The following is a 23,051-nucleotide window of genomic DNA, read 5'->3' on the forward strand; positions in this document are numbered from 1 at the left end:
CACAGGGACGTCTTTTATGGGTGAGTCCAGAGGCTTAGCCGCTGCTACAGTTGGTATGTTTTGGCTGTGAGACAGTCTGTGCGGGGCTGTGGTTGTTGAAGTCAGGCTGGGGAGTACTCTTGTGGCTTTTCGGTGCCATTAATGAGCTTTTGCCTCATCCTTGTCTCAGGTCTGGAGACATTCTTGCTTTTGTTGGCTGAGTTAGCATCGGAAGTTTTTGTTGTCATGCTGTGACGCTCACTGACGTCATGCGTGAGATTTTTCTGTTGGAGTTTGTGGTCAGTATTTATATTACAGGTTGTGTCGCACAGTACTGATGTTTTATTATCACTCTGAGTTTTCTTGTCATATTTTGGTATTTGCATCTGTACCAGCTTCCAGTCATACTGGTTGCATCAACATTAACCCTTTGAGACCTGAGCGATGGTTCGTTTTCTTTGAAAACATGGGGAGAAGGCGGTGGGCGACGATAAAAGAAATGACACCAAACATAGCAAGCAGAAAGTAAAAAGTTAAGTAAAACTACTTGAAATTTAAAAAAATATGACAAGGAAAAAGAAAGCTTAAAGAAAAGGCAAACAATGTTTGGAAAAAGTGCTTAATGAGCGGCGAAAGAAGAAATTACCCCCAAATTAGCAAAACATAAGTAAAAAGTAAATTAAAAAAAGATAATTAAAAAGAAAATTTTAAAAAAGGGCAAACAATACTCTGAAAAGTACTTAAAAATTTTAATAACTCTGTGACATAATTTTAATTATGTAATTAGGATAATTTTTTATATATTTTTTTCCCTTTTATGAAGAGTTTTTTCCCCCTATCTTTTTGTCTTTTTGGTAATAAATCTGCTAAGCGCTCAAAGTCTTAAATACTTGTGAAGGACACCTGAAAGCAGTACAGCAGTACCCTCTGAAACCTGGAGCAATATTGCTATTGCTCCAGGTTTCAGAGGGTTAACTAATCTCTAAATTAATGCACCGTCCAGTGAGAGTGCTAATTGACCCAAGTCACCCACACCTACAGTGCTGCATCACTTTAAGGTGCACGCTGAGTCAGGCACAATCCTCCATTGTTGAGTTTTGCTTTCACAGAGGAATTCCTTCAGTGAGGTGTGTGAGGCCTTTCTGCTGTTTGTTACAGTAATCCCTGATGTGACTGCAGGGCCTCATTCGGCTTGAAGTGTTAAAAACACTTTAAAGAGTGCAGTGGTAATGGTTACAGTGGAACAGAGGCTGAGTGGACTGGTCGCATAAAGCAGTGGTTCCCAACTGTGTTGAGTTGTCTCTGAGGTCATTAGTTCACACATCATAAATTAGCACGTATTCTAATTCATCTCACTAAATGTAAGTAAAACATTGGCTTAGAACACAAAGAAATAAAACAAATTTGTTAAGAATAAACAAAAATGTCACTTTAAATGAAAAGCGCTATGCTTGAAATTAAATTCACTTCAAAATAAAGTGTGTGTTTTACAATTTTGACACATTCACAAGTCACTTGTGATCTATTCAGAATGAACCCATGACCCACCAGTTGGACACCACTGATATAATGTTTTGTAAGTGAAAAGTTGAACTTGGAACCGATTTTGGAGAAGTGGTATTCACAGTGCACAGTTCAAGCAGGTAAGTGCAAAAACAAACACAAAGTGTGTGTGCGCTACGCAGTGTGTGAAAACTGTGCAAGCTTTGCTTTGCATAAATATGTATTTGTGGCTGTTGAGTTCATATTGTTTTTGCATCTCTGTGTTGTCTGCCTCAGTGATATTTAATTCTGCTGTTGATTCTGTGAGAACCATCAGGCTATTTAATATGTGTGGCTTAATAATGCTTGTTACACCCGCCGTGTTGTCCAACACTCTTTTGTTTAATGTCTACCAGTCTGTCATTTTTGCTTGATGGTGTTAGTTTAGTCTCTTTTATTGTTATTGTTGGGAGGAGGAAGGCAGTGTTTATCTATAAATGAGAATCACTTGTATTCACAGGCTGCAAATGTTTGTTTATAGAAATGGAAATTTTTGTTGGTTTGGCCTTTATCGGACCTACTTTTTACTTTTATCAAAGTTCATTTTTACACAAATACTTTTACTTAGTGAAAATTCTTCATTTACGTGTGTATGTGTATTTTCAATTTTACACAGCCACTGTTACTTAAAGGCTGCATTTTTTAATTATTATCATTAATTGTCTAATCTGGTGATTATTTTCATAATTAATCCATTAATCTTTTTAGTCTCTAAAATGTCAAAAACCAACACTTCTTAACTATCAGTAATAACAAAGAAAGCAGCAAATTGTCACCGAGGCTCGAACCAGCAAAAGTTTGACAGTTTTCTTTGAAAAATTACAATGAATTAATAGTTTCTGTCTATTTTCCTTCAATGGACTAATCATTACAGCTCGTTTACTTGAATGAAATCTGAATCTTTATCTACTTCAGATCCAGAGAGACATCTTCAGTTTGCTTCTTTTGTCCAACCAACAGTCCAAAACCCAAATACTCTGTATTTACTTTCATGAATGACAAAGAAAGACACATATTTCCACATATAATAAAAATAAAAAATGACACAAACAATTAATTGATTATCAGAATAGTTGCAGTTCAATTTTTCTTTAAATGGACTAGTCATTACAGCTCCGTTTTACTCTAATAAAATCTCTTTATCTTCTTGAGTATGAGTGTTTCATCTGTTTTGTTCAGGTTCCTTTTTGAGCCATCCTATGGCAAGTTGTTGTCTTCTTGTTTTTGGTAAACTTTAGTTTCCAGGGACCTTTTTTTATTCATCTGAGGTCAAAAAGCACAGCTAAAAACTTGGCCATTATTTTTATGGTCTGGGATAGCTGCTGCGGGCTGTGACTGCACTGTTCTAACCCAGCTCCTGTGTGGGACTGCAGACAAACAGATAAAGAAACTGCAGGTGTCATAAAAAGAAAAGAAGAAAAAGAAGGAAAAAAAAGTTGAGTTATAGTGGAGGAGTATCTTTCACTATTATTGGCATTGGCCAGTGCAAAGAAGTATACAGGTATTTTTCCTGTATGAAACATTCTGAGCTATCATTGGGTAGTCTAATACCCTGAATAAAAAAATAACATCAAAAAGTTAGACTAGAAATAGCCATTTTCCCAGAGTTTAAAACTTGACGGCAGCAGAAGGCAGTCATGTGTAGACATCAGGTGTAAGTGGCTTCAGCCTCTTCATGACCCTGAGTAGGAAAAAGAGAGTACAGAACATGAATAATGAATAATAGCAGCAAAGTTAGACTCCCTCACCACACACATTGCTCCCTTTTTAGGAGTCATGAGATGAAAAGTTCAAGAACAAAGAGCAGAAGTTGAGGATCAGCAGCCGAGCCCGTATAAAGTATCTGTGGCACAGCCGCAATGAACTACAGTACATTCTCCCAGTGGATATTTACAGAATGCTGAGTAGATATTATTCCAGTCCTCCTGGAGCTTTGAGGGAAATCACGGCTGTGAGCAGTATCTGTACCACAGCGGGGAGAGCGGTTATGGCTGCAGCGGGGATGGAGGGCGGGGAGAGGCGATGCCAGGTCCTCCATCTTGCTCAGAGATGTGAGGATGATTTAGGAGACCTGTCTTTGCCAGGGTGTCGAGAGAGGGAGCGGGGCTGAGCAATCCTATTACTCCTCGATGACCCTGCCTTAATGCACACACACATACACACACACACACACACACACACACACACACACAGAGACACTCCTTCAGTGCCTGGAAGGCTCTCACATTGTTCAGGAAGCCACCACTGCACTTAAAGACCACACTGTAAACCAGATGGTGAGGAACTCACACAAACCCCAAAACTCACAATACAAGAGTCTTAAATACTGTTCACATCGGACTACAATTATCCTAATAACGTTAATCAAAGTGATTGCACCAGTGTGTGAGTGCAGAGTTCTTCAACATTTTTCAGGCCAAGGACCCCTTAGCTCAAAGAGAGGCAGTGCAGGGATCACCTTCTACAATTATGTTATGAAGTTAAGTTGTACTTGAGATAATTCTCTGAATATTTTGGGGTCTTTTTTCTCATTTTCAGTTGCCTGTTAAGTTAGCTGCTTTGTGGCAGCAGTTGTAGCATGGCTAGGTGTGTTAGCTTTACCCTCTGAATTTTGCCGCTGGTTTCTGATGTGGACGATGTGTCAGAGTCTCTTGCTCCAAAGTTACTAAACAGACAGTTGTGACTCACAACAATGTCCATACTCTTGTCCCCCTTTCCCACCAAAATTAGCGTGTGCATGCAGGTTTTTTAAACATGGGTAAACCTGCTAATTGTCTTTTTTTTTATTATAAAGGGCCGAGGTTGGAGTTGAACCAGCAGCCGCTGCGGTGAGTACACAGCCTCTGTACATGAGGCGCTTTTTCTACCAGGTGAGCTACTAGGCACCCCATAAACCTGCTAAATATGAGCAATAAGCTGTATTCCCACTCATTGGTGGCCTTTCTGTCAGGTGGTGTCTGTGTGTTTGTGTGTGTTGTCTTTGTTGTGTGTCTGTGCGATGTCACGGACAGGCAGGAGAACAGCTAAACAGTCGAAAGAAGTAGGATCAGAGGTCTTTGAAAACTTTTCAGTGGTTTCTCTTTTTATTTCTCTTACTAACTCAGCCCCTCTTTCAAACTCGGTGCAGATGTATTAGGGTCGGTGTTTTAGCGCTGCTTCGGAGGAGATGAAGGCAGTGATGGTGCGTCATTGAATCTCGCCAGTTAAGGTGCTGAAATTAGTGCGTTCACCCGGATGTTGTGTTCCCATCAATGCCGTTTGGAGCCAGAGGTGACAAAAACCTGTGTCTGCTGCAGAGTCATTTGACCCAGGTGTGAATGCCGATTGTACGCATTCCCATGAAAAGCCAAATGTCAGCGGGTGATAGCAGGTTTTTGGTGGGAATGAGGCTTTAGAGTAAAAATAGAACATAACTGTTAGCCAGTTAGATATTGATTTAGCATTGGCTAGCTAACTTGATTGCGTAAAAATTTATGGCCAACAGGTGTGGATGGATTGGCATTGAATTTGGTGACGACATTCATGTTCCAGTCAGGTTTAAATTGTTATCCCTTAACTTTCCATCCAGTGCCATCATTATGTCATGTTTTCACACTCTCTGGCACTTACAGAGTAAACCCAAATGTTTGTGTGAGTGAGAGAGAGAGAGCAGCTCCATAAATAGAAAATCAATATGTGGCTGCAATGTTGCTATTGTAGCAGAGTGCCATAAATAAATGAATATAGAAAACCCTAGATAGTGTACTGTAGAAGTCCTATTTTTTTGCATATCTTGCAACATGTTATTCAGTGTTGAATTGATATTATAATGCAGTGACCAAATGTCTCATCCCCAACAATCAGCAAGTTACAAAAGCAAAAAATGTCTTGTAAAGCTTTAAGTGAGACAATGTTAATTCTCATCAACAGCGACCACTGTGGCCCGCAGGATAATGATACATAGAATTTTGTTTTATATCCCAAAATTCTCTTGAGTCTGTTGGTCATAATTAGGTGTTCTGAATAAGCTGAGCGAGGTGTAACAGTACCACACTGCCTCAGTAAATCAGATCCATAGCAACATCTTATCTACCTAAAGTTTGCCAACATTCACCATCATGAGCTAGTGGTCATACCAACTGACCAATTTAGGCTGCTGTAGTGGAACCCCTCAGTGTACAGCACTGAGAAGGGTGTGTCACATTACTCATGAATTCAATTTTTCACATTTGAGAGAAAGATAAAGACAGATAAATACCTTTTTGTAAACATACAAAGTCTCACTTAAGATACATCTATGAAAATGGCCTTAGAATTGTATTAAAGGAAAATATGTTGCTTTGGTCAACTTAACCACACCTATATGCAAAATAGCTCAGTCCACCTGGGCTTTGTTGGCCCAGCTGTGACAATGATGAGCGCCAAAAAGCTGGACATATTTTGACTAATATGCATGTTAAAATGAGTGCCAAGAAAAAATGAGGCATGTTACTAAGGATGAGTGTATGCCAGGTGCATTGTGCCACGGGAGAACAATTATTTTGCATGTAATGTGCCTGTTTTGGGGTTCCAATGTTATTCAAATGATGTAGGTAGTGTTTGTTGTATTGCCTTAATAGGACACTTTGGGCAGCGTTGTGGTGTATGCTCTTACTCCTTAGAGCACGGAGCCATCATGAGTAACAGGTTCATATAGTTCTCAGCTTCAATAGTTGTTAAGACCCTTACTTCTATGAAGCTATTACTATCCACTCCTGCTATTAAGAGGGAGACAAAGTGGGAGGTGGTTGAGAATATAATGAAGATATAAGGAAGTCGACTCATTGCTGCCCTTTGAGAGGCTGGCTGACATTTTCTCCATCTTGCCAATCTGATCAGCACAAATGTCCTGGGGGTGGAGGCTTCTGCACTTTTGTCAGCTTTAGTTTGAAGGATGCAACCCCCAACCACATGTTTTTTTTTTAAAAGCTTCATCAGGCAGTTTGTCTTTACAAAGTACTGTGAACTTTATAGAGGGAAATGGGCTATTTATCCTAAAACTCAAGGATTCATAGACTTGAATTTAAATGACCTTACCTTACCTCTCCTCCTTTGGTAAATGCAGTTGATGTGTCCTTGTGCAAGGCATGTGACCACAAGTTGCACCTTTGCAGCTTAACTGTAATTTCTACAGCACTGATTGTAGACAGCTTCTTGTTTTAGTTTAAATGGGAGAACATAGGGCTTAAGTGTTTGGAAGCAGTCATGACCATAAAGATTTTAATTAGGGATTCACCGATATTGAAATTCTGGGCTGATGCCGATCTTTAAATGAACAATCTGGCCAATATTTTACACACAAAAAAATTCTGCAAATCACTGGATACATTTTTTTGAGTGTCGCAACCTCACAAAGACACAAAGTGTCACAAAGTCTCCCTATTTGATCTGTTTAGTCTGATAATACTTGAGTCTAGAAGTGCCACAAAATTAAATGACTTCATCACCATTTCAGCGCAGTGCTAAACCAGAAGAAGTTGGCTTGGCCAACAGAAGTTTCTAGTACACTACCTCTGTCGGTCCAGTGATGCAGAAACATGATCACCAGATCATTTAGTACTGCAGAAACATGCCTTTTTGGTTTTATGTGCCACTGAGCAGCTTTTATAGAAATGAACAGGGCCCTGCCGCTGTGGTGTATCCAAGTCTCTTAATACATCCGTGGTTCATCCCAGACACGAGTTTCTGTTGTTCTTGGGAGGACGGAACGCCGGCAGCTACAAGCCAATCTCATCACGTGACAGTGAGATCACAGAACCCATTGAGTTTGTGGCCGTCAGTCTTCAGGCCTACTTTTTGCTGGTGTTAAATCAAGGTTACACAACAGAAAAATATCAGCCACTGCCACTGGTGTCATCTTATTTGCCGATAGGCTGATGCCAGTCAACTAGGCAAATATTGACCGGTACCGATGTTTAGTTGATAATTGGTGCATTCCTAATTTGAATCTTACAAGCAATTTGAATACTGAATATCGTAAAACTAATTTTAACCACTCTTATACAGTTTGCTGTTGTCTGTGCCTTGGTTAACTTAACGGGCAAAAAGAGCAATATGGATTTTATTTCCTGCCTCCATCCCTGGCTGCTCTGTCAGGTGAAATCTGTGGGGAGTCGAGGTGACAGACAAACATGTTGATCACAGCTCAATAAGCAGTGCTGAGGTCATCAAGACCAACTCTAAATGAGACAGGCTGACCGTTACCGTGGCAACAGGCTACACCGATGAGCAAACAGGAGATCCCCAGACAAACTGAACGAGCATACATCTGCGTATCTGCCCATTTTCATGTTTATGTGTGTGCTGTGAGACTTTGCGTTTATATTTCAGTTTAGCCTGCTTTATGTGAGTGTCTGCTAAATGTCTTGGGGTACATCCCCATGAGTCTGTGACAGTGCTCTAGTTTACCATTTTAGACCTACAACTGCTGTATCATGGGGAGATTTTCCCCTTTTTTATTATAATGTAGAAAAGAAGAAAGAGAAAGTAGCAGAATGCTTTGTAGTTAGCTGGATATGAACAGCGACAATTGAAATTTACATTAAATCACAGAGCCACCAGGGAAAACTAACTGCATTCTAATCAAAAAGGCTCATGGGTATATATTAAACTGCGTATTATTGTATGAAAAGTAAACAAATCAAAGTACCAGCTTTTACTGATAATGGAATTCTTTCTATAACTGACTTGCTGAGGCATAATGCCATGTAATTTCCCAGAAGTTAGAGAGGTTAACTTAAAGTGCATAACAGGAGCGGGTGAGGAGGTACTAAAGTTCTATTTGCACAAGACTTATGCTACATGGATACATTTACATATGATCATTTTTAAAATAATTTCTGCCATGCCTGTAATGTGTGAAGTAAAAATGGCACACATTACTTTCTGTATTTGAAGATGAGCCTTGATAACGCAAGCCTTGTGTTAAGTGAATTAAACTGAGTTTTTATGCAACATTTTTAAACAATACTTTAGCCCCATTTACTGGATTTATTAACACAAGTTCTGTCTTCTGTGATTTTACTCGCCCTGCCTTAATTGGAGATATACTATCTCTGAGTTTCCTCCGCTAAGTGCAGAGTGTGACAACATAAGTAAAGGCCTTTGCTAATCTAAACCTGCCGATTTATAACATCAGTCAACTCATACACTGAGGTTGGTTTGGACAATATAAGTATTCCAATATTTTTTAGGCTATATTGCGATACACAATTTTTATCTCGATATTTTAAAATCTCTAAACTACTGTAGACCACTAAAATATTTAACTAATAAATAAACTGCACTTACAATAAAGTTGATTAAGCAGCTAGTATTATTAAATAAAGTACTGTTAACAAAGCTAAATAAAGTACTGTTACAATAAAGCTGAGTAAAGTACTATTACAATGAAGTAAAATAAATGACTTTTAAAGCATAATACACTGTTATAGTAAAAAAAAACAACTTAATTATAATTAATTTTAGAAAAGCACTGTAATAATCAAGTTAAATAACCATGTGTTATAATGAAATTTATTAAAGAAGATGCACTGCTGTCTTTATTTTGCAGCACCTGGCTTGTCTCTGTCCGGAGCTGCTAATGTTTTTGCTGTGAGCTTCTAGTCAACTGTTGTCTTTAGCAAATAGCCGAAAGTTAAACTATAACTGCAGCAGTGTTACATATGAGTATAGATTCATTGTGTGCTGGAAACAGAGTAAAGGGCCTTCCATTCATGTAACAATAATTTTTGCAAGTCGAACCTGTGCTCTATGACCTAAAAATGTGAATAAATAGTCCCCACACTACCATTAAACTCATTAAAAGTTAAACTAAAACTGCAACATTGTTAAATGTAAGGATATATTCACTGTGAGCTGGAAGTCGCAGTGGTGCTTCATGGTCACTAAATGCAATAAAATATTTGCAGTCTGGAGCCCTGCAGATACAAAAACACACACCTCACCTGCTCACACTATCGCCCAGGTGATTTGTATAGATGGACAGGGGTGTGTGTGTGGTGGGTATTTGTGACCCTTTTTTCTTCTTCTTTGTAATTGTAAGATGTCGAGAGCCATAGGGGAGAGAGGACCGAAATGCTGGAGCGAGTCTCTCTCTCCAGTCACTTAAATAGTAATTAAATTACTACAAATAATGTTAATATTGCTAATATTCAAAATGATAAGTCCGCAGATGAAGGTCACGTTTTTTTTTTACAGCATGTCATTGCCTCTTATAGAACAGCCAGTGGCTGAAATGCTATGCTAAATAGCTAATAACGGCAGAGGAATTTATTTATTATCCATCTCCTCTGGTAATGTTAATTCTACCTTTAATAAGGTTAACAAATGATAACTCGTGTTAAGAAATGCACCGGGGCAATTTGCTTAAATTCCTTGACCAGACCACTATACATACAAGCTGATTAAGAGGTCAGGGGTCAGAGGCAGTGCCATTTTTAACAGTCAGACATGTAAAAAACACCATAGAATTAATCATGGGTAATACATGCTCAAATGATGCCAGATGGTCATGTTTAAATGCAGTGGCTATAGCATCTTTATGGAAATGCCTTTTCCTGACTGCCAAGACAAACTGGCTCCATGTGCTAACAAATGTACAAATGTTTAGCCTTCCCAAACCTGTGTCCCTTCAGTAATTAGTGTGATATCTTTTTACATTCACCACCTAATACAACAGTGCAGCCAGCACTCTCAGCTCCCAGTGCCAGAGCAGGACTTAGAAGTTGGCTCATTTTGCCATTAAATGGAGCTAACAAGGTCCACTGGGATCAAGCCGGCACAGCAATTGATGTCAGTTTAGAATAGTTAAGGAGGGCTGATAATGCTCGCAGGAATGTCCCAGTGGCCCAGTGCTCTTGTTTTTCCACACTGGAGCTGATAGGAGCAGTACTGGACTCTATAGACCCATGAGCTTTGTCTTCGGCTCTTTAAAGAAAATGGCTTTTAATGGACTTGTGTCTGAAAATCGTTACAACTTCATCTGCTAATAGATTCTCTTTGAAGCCGGCTTCTTACTCTACATGGAGACGTTGCATTGGTGCAGGTTATTGTCTTGGTAATCAGTGTGCATGCTGAGTGTTTGATTTAACCCATTGAGTTAAACAGTGATTAGGCTTTAGTTTTGACCGAAGTCACTGTAGTATATTATAGAAAAACAGAGTGATAGTAACACTCAAAGGCTTCTTTTTCTGACTGTCTCTTTGCGCTTGTTGCATAGTAAGAAATTTGCATTATGCTTACCTCAGTGTTGTGGTCTTTGAGTGTTTCTTGGAGCCACAATCCTGTGGGCACATGCACACATGCATTTGTCAGATACTTGCCCAAGCTGATTGCTGGGAAATGGGTCAGTGGCAGAGTTTAATTGAGTTCATAGCATGGAAGGTGGTGCCACCTGGCAGGAGGTGGTGGGAATATAGAATAAAATAAAAATTTAAAAAAAGGCCCTTTGAAACTTCTTGGCATTCTCTCATACACAGTTAGGTATTCTGGGCAGAATGGAGCAAACCAGAGCAGTGGTTCCTAACCTATTTGTCAGATGTCCCTCCACAGTTCTGTCAGAGGAGCTTAAGTTCCTGATCCATAAAACAGCCTCTCATGTCCCAAATGAATTTGAAATTGATTTTCAACTGGATGTTATTGTCTTGATGTTATTAGCACTAATAATGACATAACATACCAAACTTTCCATACAACTTAACTTAAGTTTTATTTTCTCTATGTATTATTTTGTGTTCACTCTTTAAATTTGGTGATCCATGACTGTAGCGCAGATGGAACTCTTCAGGAGGTTTTTTTTTCCTCAGCAGCAGTTTGTGACTCTGCTATTTGTGAATGAATGGACTTTTAGACCCAGCAGAATGATTGTAAAAATACAAAACCTATTAATGGCAACAGATGTTTCAGTGGTGAAGGGCTGCCTCAAATATATGTGTGGGAAACCCTGCTATTATAACTGCAGATGTATCAAGTATCTATTTTTGGTAATCGCTAATCTGGAGTTGTGAGGGGAAAATGTATAAATAATTAAATAAATAATTAATAAATGCGGTAAATGCCCCAAAAAGTTTAGAAACACTCTGCCTCTCCTGGGCAAGGCACATGACCACCTTTTTCTCCAGTAAGGCTAATCTGTGGCTGACAGTAGCAGCCCAGGGTTGTGCTGGGCAGCTACCAGCATGAATGTGTAGAAGTGTGTGAGCGTGAAGCAAGGCGAAGCTGACAAACAGCATGGAGCTCAGCTGACTCTTCCTGCATAATTACAGTCCGCTCTAAAAAAGAATCTCAGCGCAAGGCTGCTGCAGTGGCTTATCTGTGTCTCTCTGTGTCGCCTCTACTCCTAAGTGCACCATCTGTTTTTGCATCGAGTCTGGCTGAACTGTGACACTGTGTCTGAATAAACTTGTGTGCCTCTGCTCCCACTCAGCAGGTCACACTGCTGTTTGCAGATTCCTTTTTTTCAGCCCTTGTTATGTTATACTCTAAGGATTTTTAAACTGCTATTGTCTTTTTAAAATATTAATATTCATTGCTGCTTGTTATTGTCACCGAGACTCATTAAACTTCAATTACATATCATTTGAATCCCCATGGGGGCCAGTGTTGGTGTTTTTTAACAAAACGAAAATCACTTCCTAATTAGATTACATTGAGAAAAATCTTTGTTTTGTCACCGGGTGAAGTTAATTGCTGGATTGTAAAGGAAATGGCAACTGATTACTGCAGAGACCTTCTGTTCCTCTGCAGACTGCAGGGAAGTTGGATGGTGTCCATGTGAACCTGCTGACTGGAACGAACATACAGAGGAGAAGCAGTGCTCCTCTTTCAGCCGGGGAGGAGGAGGTGTTAGATCCTGGTAGCTTTGTTGGTTTCACAGAAACAAGTAGTGTTGTCAGGAAACAACTCCGGTTTAAAGAGCCATTATGCTGTATAATGTGCACAGAAGCAGCAGAGAAATCCCCTCTACTTATTTTCTTAGGACTCTAATAAGCCTAACATTTTGGTTTATCTGTTTCAGGATTAGTATAAGGACTCAGAGAATATTAACTGATGTGAGATGATAATAATAAAAATAATAATAATAATAATACTAGTTTATTTTTATTAACAATAACTTAGGCGTTGACATTTGGTTTAGTTTCACAGCAGTAATATGCATTAAAGTAGTTTAGAACACTTTCTTGGTTCATTGGCACTCCAAATTCACTATAGGAGGAACAGTTACATGTATGTTTTCTTTCATTTACACAGAAATCTGTATGACAGCAAATTACGAAGTATTTAGATGCATCCCAAATCCGAGAATAATAATGATACAAATATATTCAAACTACAATGATAAGAAATGGAACATTATATAACCACAGCACAACAGTTGAGATATTCACATAACACAACCTCTGATAAAGTAATAGGATAAGAGAATGACATCTACATGGTTCATTTTTTGAAAGACTCTCTATCACTCATGTATGTGCACATCTGAGGGGCCTTTCTATATGAGTTGTAATACTTTATAATGTAATTATTCATTTTCAGAATAGAGTTTTTTTCTGTTGGTAACTTAGTTCATCATAAGTATCTTGGCGTCTGAAGTTCCTCAGGGTTCACCACTTGAGCCATTGTTGTACTGTAACATTACAAGTATGACACTGATTTTCATTGCTATGTGGACACTTGGTTGTATTTCAGTTCCTCCTCTCAATCAAACTTTTCGTGGGACCCTGATGTTTTTCATTACTCTCTCGCGGTTTCCTCCGATGGTCACAATTCTCCTGTATCTCTCCTGAGTTATGACACATTTTAAAACTTTTTTCCCCCAGTTCGTTATCACAACAGCCTTTTCCTCCTAAGTGGGAATCTAAAAGAAAAATGAAGAGTACAAGAGAAAGAAGTACAAAAAAAAAATTACCTTTTCTAAAGGAAAGCTATAAAGGAATGTTCTATACAGAAACATCACATGCCTTTGTCGCATTGTTTTGTCACGTATACCTGTATGCCTGCAAACTAGAGCTGTAAGCTATGTGCTACATTTACTATAAACAAACCAGATGTCTCACTTAAATGATGAAACATATCACACCAGTTTTACCATTTTTACACTGACTACTGGGGTGTCGTAGAATTGATTTTGCACATGAAGCATGCTTGGCCTATCCTTTGTATACTTCTCATCTTATCACGTCCATGAGCTGTAGCAAACCGTGCTTTCCTCAATCAGCACCATACCTGTCTAGACTGACTATGGGCTGTGCAGTGAACTGCCTGAAGAAATTAGATTAGCCAGATCAGTATCCACTTTAAAATCTCTTCTCGAAGACACACTTCTATAGATGTGCATTATTGATTTTCACTACACTGCTGCAAAATATTGTTGTGATAAACCACTTAAACAAGAAATAGGGGCCAAATGTGCATGAAGTGAAAACATGTTATCAGAAGTGATCTTTTTTTTAATTAGGAAAATGAAGTCAGTATTCCTTCACCTCAGTGATGAGGAAAAAAATCAAAGACTTAATAGGTGAAGCAAAAATCTCTGGGGAAAGTACTGTATATAGCTGTAACAGAATAAGGAATATAAGAGCATGTCAGCCAGGTATATTATTGTGATTTTTTTAGATTGTCATTATTTACAGTATACAATGCACACACGCACATGCACTCTTCAATACACACTCGTTATTTCAAAACAATGGTATCTAGTCTGTCTAGTCTGATCTTTATGGTCAGTGTAAAGGCTCAGTGATGAATTAATGGGAGTGGATGTGTTTATTGGACCATAGATAAAATATGAATGGAAACCAGCAACAAACTAAACCTGCATTACTACAGCTTTACTACGTGGGAAATGGAGCGCACAGAAAATGTAAGGCGAAGCACGGCAGGTTTATTTGTACAGCACCTTTCAAAAACAACACTTCTCTGTGACATGACAAAAGGGTTTCTATGTCAGGAGCTGCCTTATACATTTTGTGATCTTTTATTCTTTATATATTTACTATGAAGGAGGAGGAAATCACTTCTTTGCAATACATATCATAGCAGGCTATGGGCTTACAATATGTGTATGTATGTATAACAATGAATGATAATTTCATACAGTTTGATCTTGAGTATGCTTTGAATGCAGAGATGACAAACTTGATTTTTTTGCCTTTTTTTGTATGATAATACATTTATCATCTCTGCCATCCGAAAATAGGGAGGGTTCCTGTGTTTGGGGATGTTTGTGCATGTGTGTGTGTTTCTGTCTGCCCATAGCTAATCTTGCAAACTACTGAAACTATCTCTATAATATTTTGTGTGCACATTTATGACTTTATGCTTACTGCTAAAAAAAAGACTCCAACTCTTTTTACCCTCACTGACTGATCATTTCTCACTCCTCTTAACCGTCTGTTGCATGCCACATTTTGGTCTGTGTTGTGGCTCAAAAAAACTGACATCCATAGAAATGCTTGGTCTTATTTATTATTATTATTATTATTATTATTATTATTATTGCAGTTGTATTATTTCTTATTATGTGTGTGTGTGTGTGTGTGTGTGTGTGTGTGTGTGTGTGTGTGTGTTTGTGGTTGTGGTTGTGGTTGTTTTGTTGGTGTGTCAATGCAACAGCACGGACCAGCAGGAGAACAGGTCAACAGTAGATAGCATGGGGAACAGAGGTCTTTGAAAACTTTTCAGGGGTTTCTTAAAATATCGATTCCATTTTTAGTCTCTCTTTCAAACTCGGTGCAGGTGTATTTGGATCTGTGTTTTAGCGCCGCTTAGGAGGAGATGGATGCTAATTTATGATTAAAACCACTTTTTTTGTGCAGTGGGAATGAGGCTCAAGATGAATAACTCTTAATTTTTTGTTACCTTCTGTGCCATCTTGACCTCAAGGGACCCGGGAGGGAAAATTCCACTGGCTGCAGCTTTTTGCAGTCTGGCTATTGTTATGTGACCGTCCTTCACGCAGAGTCATACCACACTCGTAGTACAGACTTCGCCTGCCCAATTTTGTAGACTTGCAGATTTTTGTTGATTTGGTCATTTCTCTTTGATGTTTATGCTTCCACCATAAGTAAGTAATTGGACTAAGTGGTTAATTTGTTTCTTTTTTGTCTGTTTTATGTTTATTGTTGTTTTCCACTTTATTGTGCTGTACCCCTCAGATAAAGGTATTATAATCAAAATTTTACTTATAAACGACAAGGACAGATTTGTGGCTGTCTTTGAATAATTAAAAAAACATTCACCTGCATAATTACATCCAAGGCTATCTTTATTTCACATTTAGTGCCTGTTTGTAGGAGAAATCGATCTCTCCTGTGCAACGTGCCACAGCTATATCAAAAATAGACAAGATGTCTATTTTTTTTTAGCAATGGAGAGCTTCTGTAACGGGCTGCTGTGTGTCTTCTGGATTTACCACAATTGTCTAGAGTGGCTGTGATTAAATTGTGTGGCGGCCAGGCAGAGGCCTGCACTGTGGTTGTACTTTTTTCTTTTCTTTTTTTACCTTGTGCTACATTCTAGTCATATGTTTGTATATGCACATCTCTCTGTTGGAATAACATCATGTAATATTAATATTTACATTATTACTTTGTATTTTCGTTGACTATTGCTGATCGGTATCCTGACTAAAAGTTGTTGATGCAGAAAGAAAAAGTCCATTATGGGCCCTGCTGCTCCTTCATCCTCAGCAGTGAGGATATTAATATACACAGTCCAACTTTCGAATCTAAAACATGTATAATCTGGCTAATATACTGTATCTACAACTTTCTAATATACCTTCATAGGAACGTATATGCCTCAGGTCGTCAGTAGAGAACAGATGGGTGATTTTGGCCCATCCTTCTGAAGTGGACATTTTCCAGAGATTGCTCTTTACCTGAAAAGACAATTCAAAATATATTCCTCACAGGCTAGGTATATTTAGATCACAGAGGATGTTGCCCTGCAGATACACAAGCTATTGTAGTGAGTAATGTCGGATGGATGCATCCCAGCGGAGTGATTTTGTTTTTCTTTTTTTAAATTCCATGTTACATTTTAGTTCATGTAATTCACAGTATATGCTTTGTCTTTCTACCATTTCTACTATAGAGTATTCTCACTCTGTTATTGTAATGCACACTCTAAACACTTGGGAGTTGTTTGAAGGAAGCAAGGAGCAGACTCTTTGCCCGGGGGTGTTGGCCCGGGTCTGTCATGTTTGTGGAGATAGACTCGAGCATACTGGGGACATATGCTCTGCCCAGTTCAACCATATGCCCATTTTGCCGCTGCTGTTTTCCAACAAACTGCATCACTTTAGCACAACAAGTCTGTGTCTGGCATGCCTGTTTCAAGCAGTATTAATGTGGACAGTCGCTATAGTTGAAACAGAGCCTGTGAGGCAGAGGTTAAAGTGAAAATTCACTTTAAATCTGAATTAACACCGCTCTTCTCCGATGAAGTCGTGATCCATGAGCGTGGCCATGTTGCTCCAGAGATCAAAGACATTCAGCGAGCTGGTGAACATATATTTCTGTAATTGACGCTGAATCCTAACAGGCTTGCTGCCTTGCCAAGTTTTAGCTTGAGACATCCAGTCCAACTAAGTTTTATATGACAGTAGCTTCCAGCTGTGAGTCACAAAATGTCCTGATATCCCAGTAAAAATCTTGCAGCTGCTAACACACAGTGTCCTTGCAGTTGTTCCATTATTCAGTGTCTATGGATCAGCTTCACCATTTGTCTCCAGAAGGCCTGCCAGCAGAGTCTGTCTCTCTGCCTCTCAGAATAAGACCGAAAATAACACATAAGTCCTGCTGAAGTGTGGATTTTGTCATAATAATTTGGATCTTGTCAAGTTAAAATTTCAAACACGAGCATTTTGAAAGAGCCAGTCTTGTGGACAACATTTGTACAATACTGCATGAGTCCGTGTACTGTAAACCCCTGAACCTCTGTGGCACTGACGTGGACAGTCTCACTCTATTTCTTAGCTGTCCCCTGGCAGCCTACAAATGCTTTACATGGAAGGCTGAATATTTTCCATCTCAATGGTACACATTCACATCCCACTATCATGTAAAGCTGTTTTCTATCAAATGCAACCCTGAAATTGAGTATGCATGAGCACTGCACGGACTGCCAAACACTTGGCAGAAAATCCTTTTCATATTCTGAAGGGATGCTATTCTCTGAGTGTCCCATGGCTGTGTGCACAAATGCCCACCCCCTTGGCTTTTTGCTGCTGGATGAAGTGCCAAGGGTAATGCTCTTTTTCGGGTGCTGATGCCATGTCGGCCAGTAGGGGGCACTGTGACTTTGTGACAGCCCCCTCGCCTGTTGATTTCCCCCTGCAGTGGCTGAGTGGAGTGGCCTCAGCTACATTATATCTGTCTTCTCTCAGGAGCTTTCACGGCTGGGAGAAAATCACTGTGTTTGCTGATGATAATGCAATTAATTAAAGAGCCAATCATCTTAGCCTGGCATGTCTAAATTTGAATGGAACTTGTGACACATTTCTATGTGTTGTACATGCTGACGCCAGGCTGTGTCTCTGCTCATCATCAACAAACTTATTTTGTGTGTGTGTTTTTTTTCAGTGACTGACCACCGTAATGCAAATCATGCTTTCTTATTAATTTTCAGATTCAAGGTGCTGCATAACAAGGCAGGAAGAGAAACAAACAAAAGCACAAACAACCCCTCCCCTGTTGTCTCTTTGCGAGCTACTTTTAAATTGAATTTTCTTTCCTCTTTGAGCGTATTGCTGAGGCTCAATGTATGTCTCTGTGTGTACTGTAGCCGGGGGCAGCTCTGTAGATGAGATCCTGTTCCCCTGCCAGATAGAGGCCTCTGCTGCCATTAGTGTTGCAGCGGAGTTACGAGGTTGCTCACGCAATGCACCGGCTTGCCAGGAAAAGGAGATCAACGATGAGAGAAAAAAGATAGACGGAGGAGGAAGACATGCAGAGAGAGAAGGCAGGGACTCTAACCAGCGTCCGGGGCTTTAGCGCCAGGCTGAGGGGATGAATGAAGACAGTTTGGTCCCAGATCTCCTGTGATGCCCCCTCCACTGTTCTCCTGTACAAGATGGATGACATGACAACGCCGGGGTAAAAGGGAGGCGGTGCAAAGCATGTGTACACATCACAAGGAGCGTGTGCGGTTACGTGTGTTGACAGAGTGTTTTTCGAGTGATGAGGGCACTGGCGTGAGATCCAGTCAGTGTACATCATCGCACAGCTTTCTGGTGAAGCTGCTGCTGTGATGTCAGAAGAGACAGAGAAGAGGAGAGACAGAAAGAGAGAGAGAGAGAAAATCAGACAGCCAGAGAGTGAGAGAGAGAGAGAGAGTGTGTGTGTGTGTGTGTGTGTGGGGGGGGGGGCAGTAATACTGTCAGCAGGAAATGCTTTGGGGTTTTCTATTTTTCTTGCCTTCCAGCTAGGGAAAAGGGAAAAAAATCATGTAAGGTACTCTTGCGCAGCCTTAAATATGAACTTGCATGATTTTTTTTTTTTTTTTGTTTTTGCTCCGTCCACAGGGATCCGATACGCTCTCCACAGAAGCAAAGTGCAGGCTGTTTGTAAACCATGCATCGTCAAATCTCTAGACGGACCATGCTGCAGTGTAAAACTGTATAATGTATCTCTGACTGACTGATTATCTACGAGCTAAAAATACACACCATTTCTCACTGTATTTACTCTGAGAAATTACCATTTCCTCCCCCCTCCAAAAAAACAACACGCAATTTTGGATGCTCGGGATGTGCAGCAGCTGTAGGCAGATAAGTGGAGGAGCGTGGATTATTCGGCGGGTGCGTATGCAACACCAGCTACTTCCCGATGCTCGTGTTGTGATTGTGGTTCGTCAGTCAGGGATCACGGTGCTCGTTGCCCTGGCAACTCCACCGTCAGCTCATTTGTACCAAGTCTGGGAGAGGTGTTTCTGAGAGGCACTTTCCATCAGCTGTGAATATTGACAGCTTGAACAAAAATAGGCTTTGAGAGAGAAAGTGCCGGTCCCTGTTGCAAAAATAAATAAATAAATGCTGTCTTGTCACAAACATCAGGCTAATGAAACAGGAAGGCTGACCAAAGCTGGGACTATTTTACTCAAAACGACTACAGTTGAGTCTTTGCTTAAACCCTTTGCAACTCAGTTACTGTTGCTGCATCTGTCAAGATTTCTGATCGTGTACAACCCATGTGCTGTTTACAATGAGAACAGCAGCACTCTAAATTTCAGTATTTTTTTAAACAATAGGTCCTTGATGTCAGACAGAGGAAGACAAAAGCAGGTTCTTAGTTGAAGCTGACAGCTATCGGTTTAACTGGCTGAAATGACGACTGCTGCTGGCACTTTTAATCTGATGTAATGCTAGTAGGCTAACCAATTAAGCTTATGTTAGCACCGTGAGTCTGTGAAAAAAATATCAGGCTTTTTGAAGTTTCAAGCTGACTAGAACAGGGCTTGGGCGGTATCACAGTATTACCAGGGTATGGCATGATTTTCAGTATCGTAAAAAATAAAGATGCTTATCTTTCTATTGACCTTATACTGGAGAGTATGTAATGAGGATGTTTTTTTATGTAGTTCCTATCACGTACCACCAGAGGTGGAACAGGGAGTTGAGCTAACAGACGTTACTACATCGGAGTAGAGAAGGCAAATCACTGCTGAAAGGCATGGAGAAATGCGCTTCTGGTGTCAGGCAACTGCTGACAAGCGGCTGTGTGACACTTAACATATCGCGTCCAGTTGGCACTCATCGTAATGGTTTGTTTTTGCGTGGAACCGTCAGGATATTGGGGTCACAGTATAGAGCATGCAGCTGCATGAAGAATACACTGCATGTAGATCATGCACGTAATTCAGAGCCAAATTTCACAAGTGAAAGTTCCACCCGCAAACTTTCAGCTGTATGCAGTTGGCAACATATGCTGCCATTACTTTGTATTATCAAACAATATTAACTTTTAATGACACAAGTGAAAAAGCTTTTAGGGTGAACACTAACCAGTTTGGTGAACATGGCTATCTGGGGTGTAAACTTTTCCAAATCTTGCCTAATAAAAAGCAGGACAGAGCTGCTAATGTTACCTTAAACTCTGATATAGCAACATCCCAGAGCAGCCTCTACAGTAGGGGATTACTTCACAGTGGATGTGCTGATCGTGCATGAGGCTTTTTAAAATGTTACCAGAATGAAATACTCCTTGTAGCACTCAGTTGTGTCATTAGTGTAAGCTAGTTAGCTGGGTACGCTAATGTTTGACCGACACTGTTTAATCCACTTTGGCTCTTGTATTTTTGGTTATGGGAAGGCTTAAATAAAGACAACACTTTTCTTCAGCACTTTTGGTAATTTAAGCTCTAGTTCCACATCTGTCTCAGTCCTGATCTGACAAGTACAGTGGCACAAATCCTAAAACCATTTTGCTTGAATAATTTATCATAATAAAAGCAATATATTTCTGCATTTCAATTATTTTTGTTTTAGAAGGAAATTAGGCGGACTTATAGTTTTATGTTCATTTCCTCTTTCCTCTGGCAGTGTTGGTAATTTGCTTGCCGTCTTGGCTCACCGCTGCTGAATGAATCCAGGAATAAAAACAAAAACTGCTGAAATGTGCTGGTGATTATTGTGCTAGAGGAAGCTAATGGGAAATGTTCGGTTTCAGGGCCCTGTGTGTGTATCGCTGTCCACTCTAATAAATACATGCATCAACAAAAGGGTGCAATTTGACATAAGTATTTAATAATGTACAGAATTAGCACTTGTCATAATCACAATGTCATTTTGCAGAGCTGCAATTTGGACTTCATTCTCAAGGGAAATCAGCTGAAAAAAAATTCTTTAGCTTCATTTTCTCAGTTCAACTAGTTGCTTACTAATAGTAAGATTGAGCTGTAAAATATTTAAGAAGTAAGTGTAAGAGTTGCTTGGAATATAAAGGTCTAAAAGAGATGACAATAGCCACTGCTCCATGATAACACGGAATGAATCTGGGAGGAAATTGTGTGAAGGAAACAGTCACGCAACAATTTCCACAGCTGAGTTAAGCTCAGCCGTAAACATGAGCATCATTCTCCCATGTACACTAACATGTCTTTTCACTCAAATGTAAGATGTGTTCTGTTGTGGAAATTTTATGTTTAAAGCCAAAAATACCTTCAGCGCTCAAGGGCTGAATTGTAAAGCAGAATAGTATATGAGATGAATGTACAGCAGTGTTATTTCCATGGATTAGCCAAAAGAAAGTATTGCAAAACACCCAACACCACTGCGGTATTGTTTAATACAAATCAACTGTAACTAATGCACTGACAAGGTTGCAACAACACAATATCCTGCTTTCCATGGCATGTTAGCGTAGGTGAGGCATTCAGTACGAGAGGCTTTTTCAGGAGCACAGTCTAAGCTGACCGACTGTTTTGACAAATCTGTTCATGTAGCTGTGGCAACAAGTAAATTGTTTGTTTTAGTTCCTTACAGTTAGAGACTACTCAATTTCTTGGGTCCAACTGTTGTGTCGATGGAAATGGAGCTGGTCAATACTGATTTTTATTTTTGTTTTCTGCAGTTCATATTTGACAAACCATAGCCATAAACGTGTGAAAAATGATGCATTGAGTTTGTTTGCATTCACCACGTGCATCAAACAGTTAATGCAGCAAGCATGCACAAATATGGGCTTTGCTCTTGTTTAAATAGCACTTCTTTACTCATTTGATGGAAATTTCTCTGTAACTCAGCTCCAAGATTTTTTTTTTTTTTTTTTACCATTTCAACTGCTTACATAACTGACTTTTCTGCAAAGAGAAAATAATGTCCAATAACTCAGAGAGAGAGAAGAGAACAGCCTTATTTGGGCTGCTATTTGGAGAGGGAGCAGTGCTGGGCCTGTAATGCATTCTCCACAAAGCAATACTGTACAAATGGCTTCAACTATATTTTTATAAAATTTAATCAAACATCAAACCTTTTAGTCAGGAGCCTTGTAAACTAACACTTCTAAATATACTGTAGGTCTCTTGAATTGACTGTGTGATTATTTGACATCCGAGGATGATGATCATAATAATGATAATATTTATATTTATATAGCACCTTTAAAAAACATAGTTTAGAAAGTGCTTTGACAAACAAGGCAAAGCAGAAGCAACATAACTATAAGAGCCAAACAATAATGCCGAACTAAGGCCAGACAAAATTTAAAGCAGAATTAAACGGAGAGAAACAATTACAAAACAAAAATAACAATAACAACCCATACCAATAAGAACAAATACAATTCAAAGAATATTAGCAGTAAACACAGAAATAAGAGTACTTAGAATTAGAATTAGAATTAGAATTAAACAGAATAAAATTATAAATTTAAAGAAAAAATCAAAAGACAAACTAAAATAGATAAATTAAAATAGAAGATGTCTGCTTAAGGAACTATTTAAAAGTTAAGAAATGAACTACTCTATTTAAGTCCTAGAGAAAAGTTTAGAGAATAGACTGTGCTGCA

This window comes from Plectropomus leopardus, chromosome 1, assembly GCF_008729295.1.
Source record: "Plectropomus leopardus isolate mb chromosome 1, YSFRI_Pleo_2.0, whole genome shotgun sequence".
Lineage (NCBI taxonomy): Eukaryota > Metazoa > Chordata > Actinopteri > Perciformes > Serranidae > Plectropomus > Plectropomus leopardus.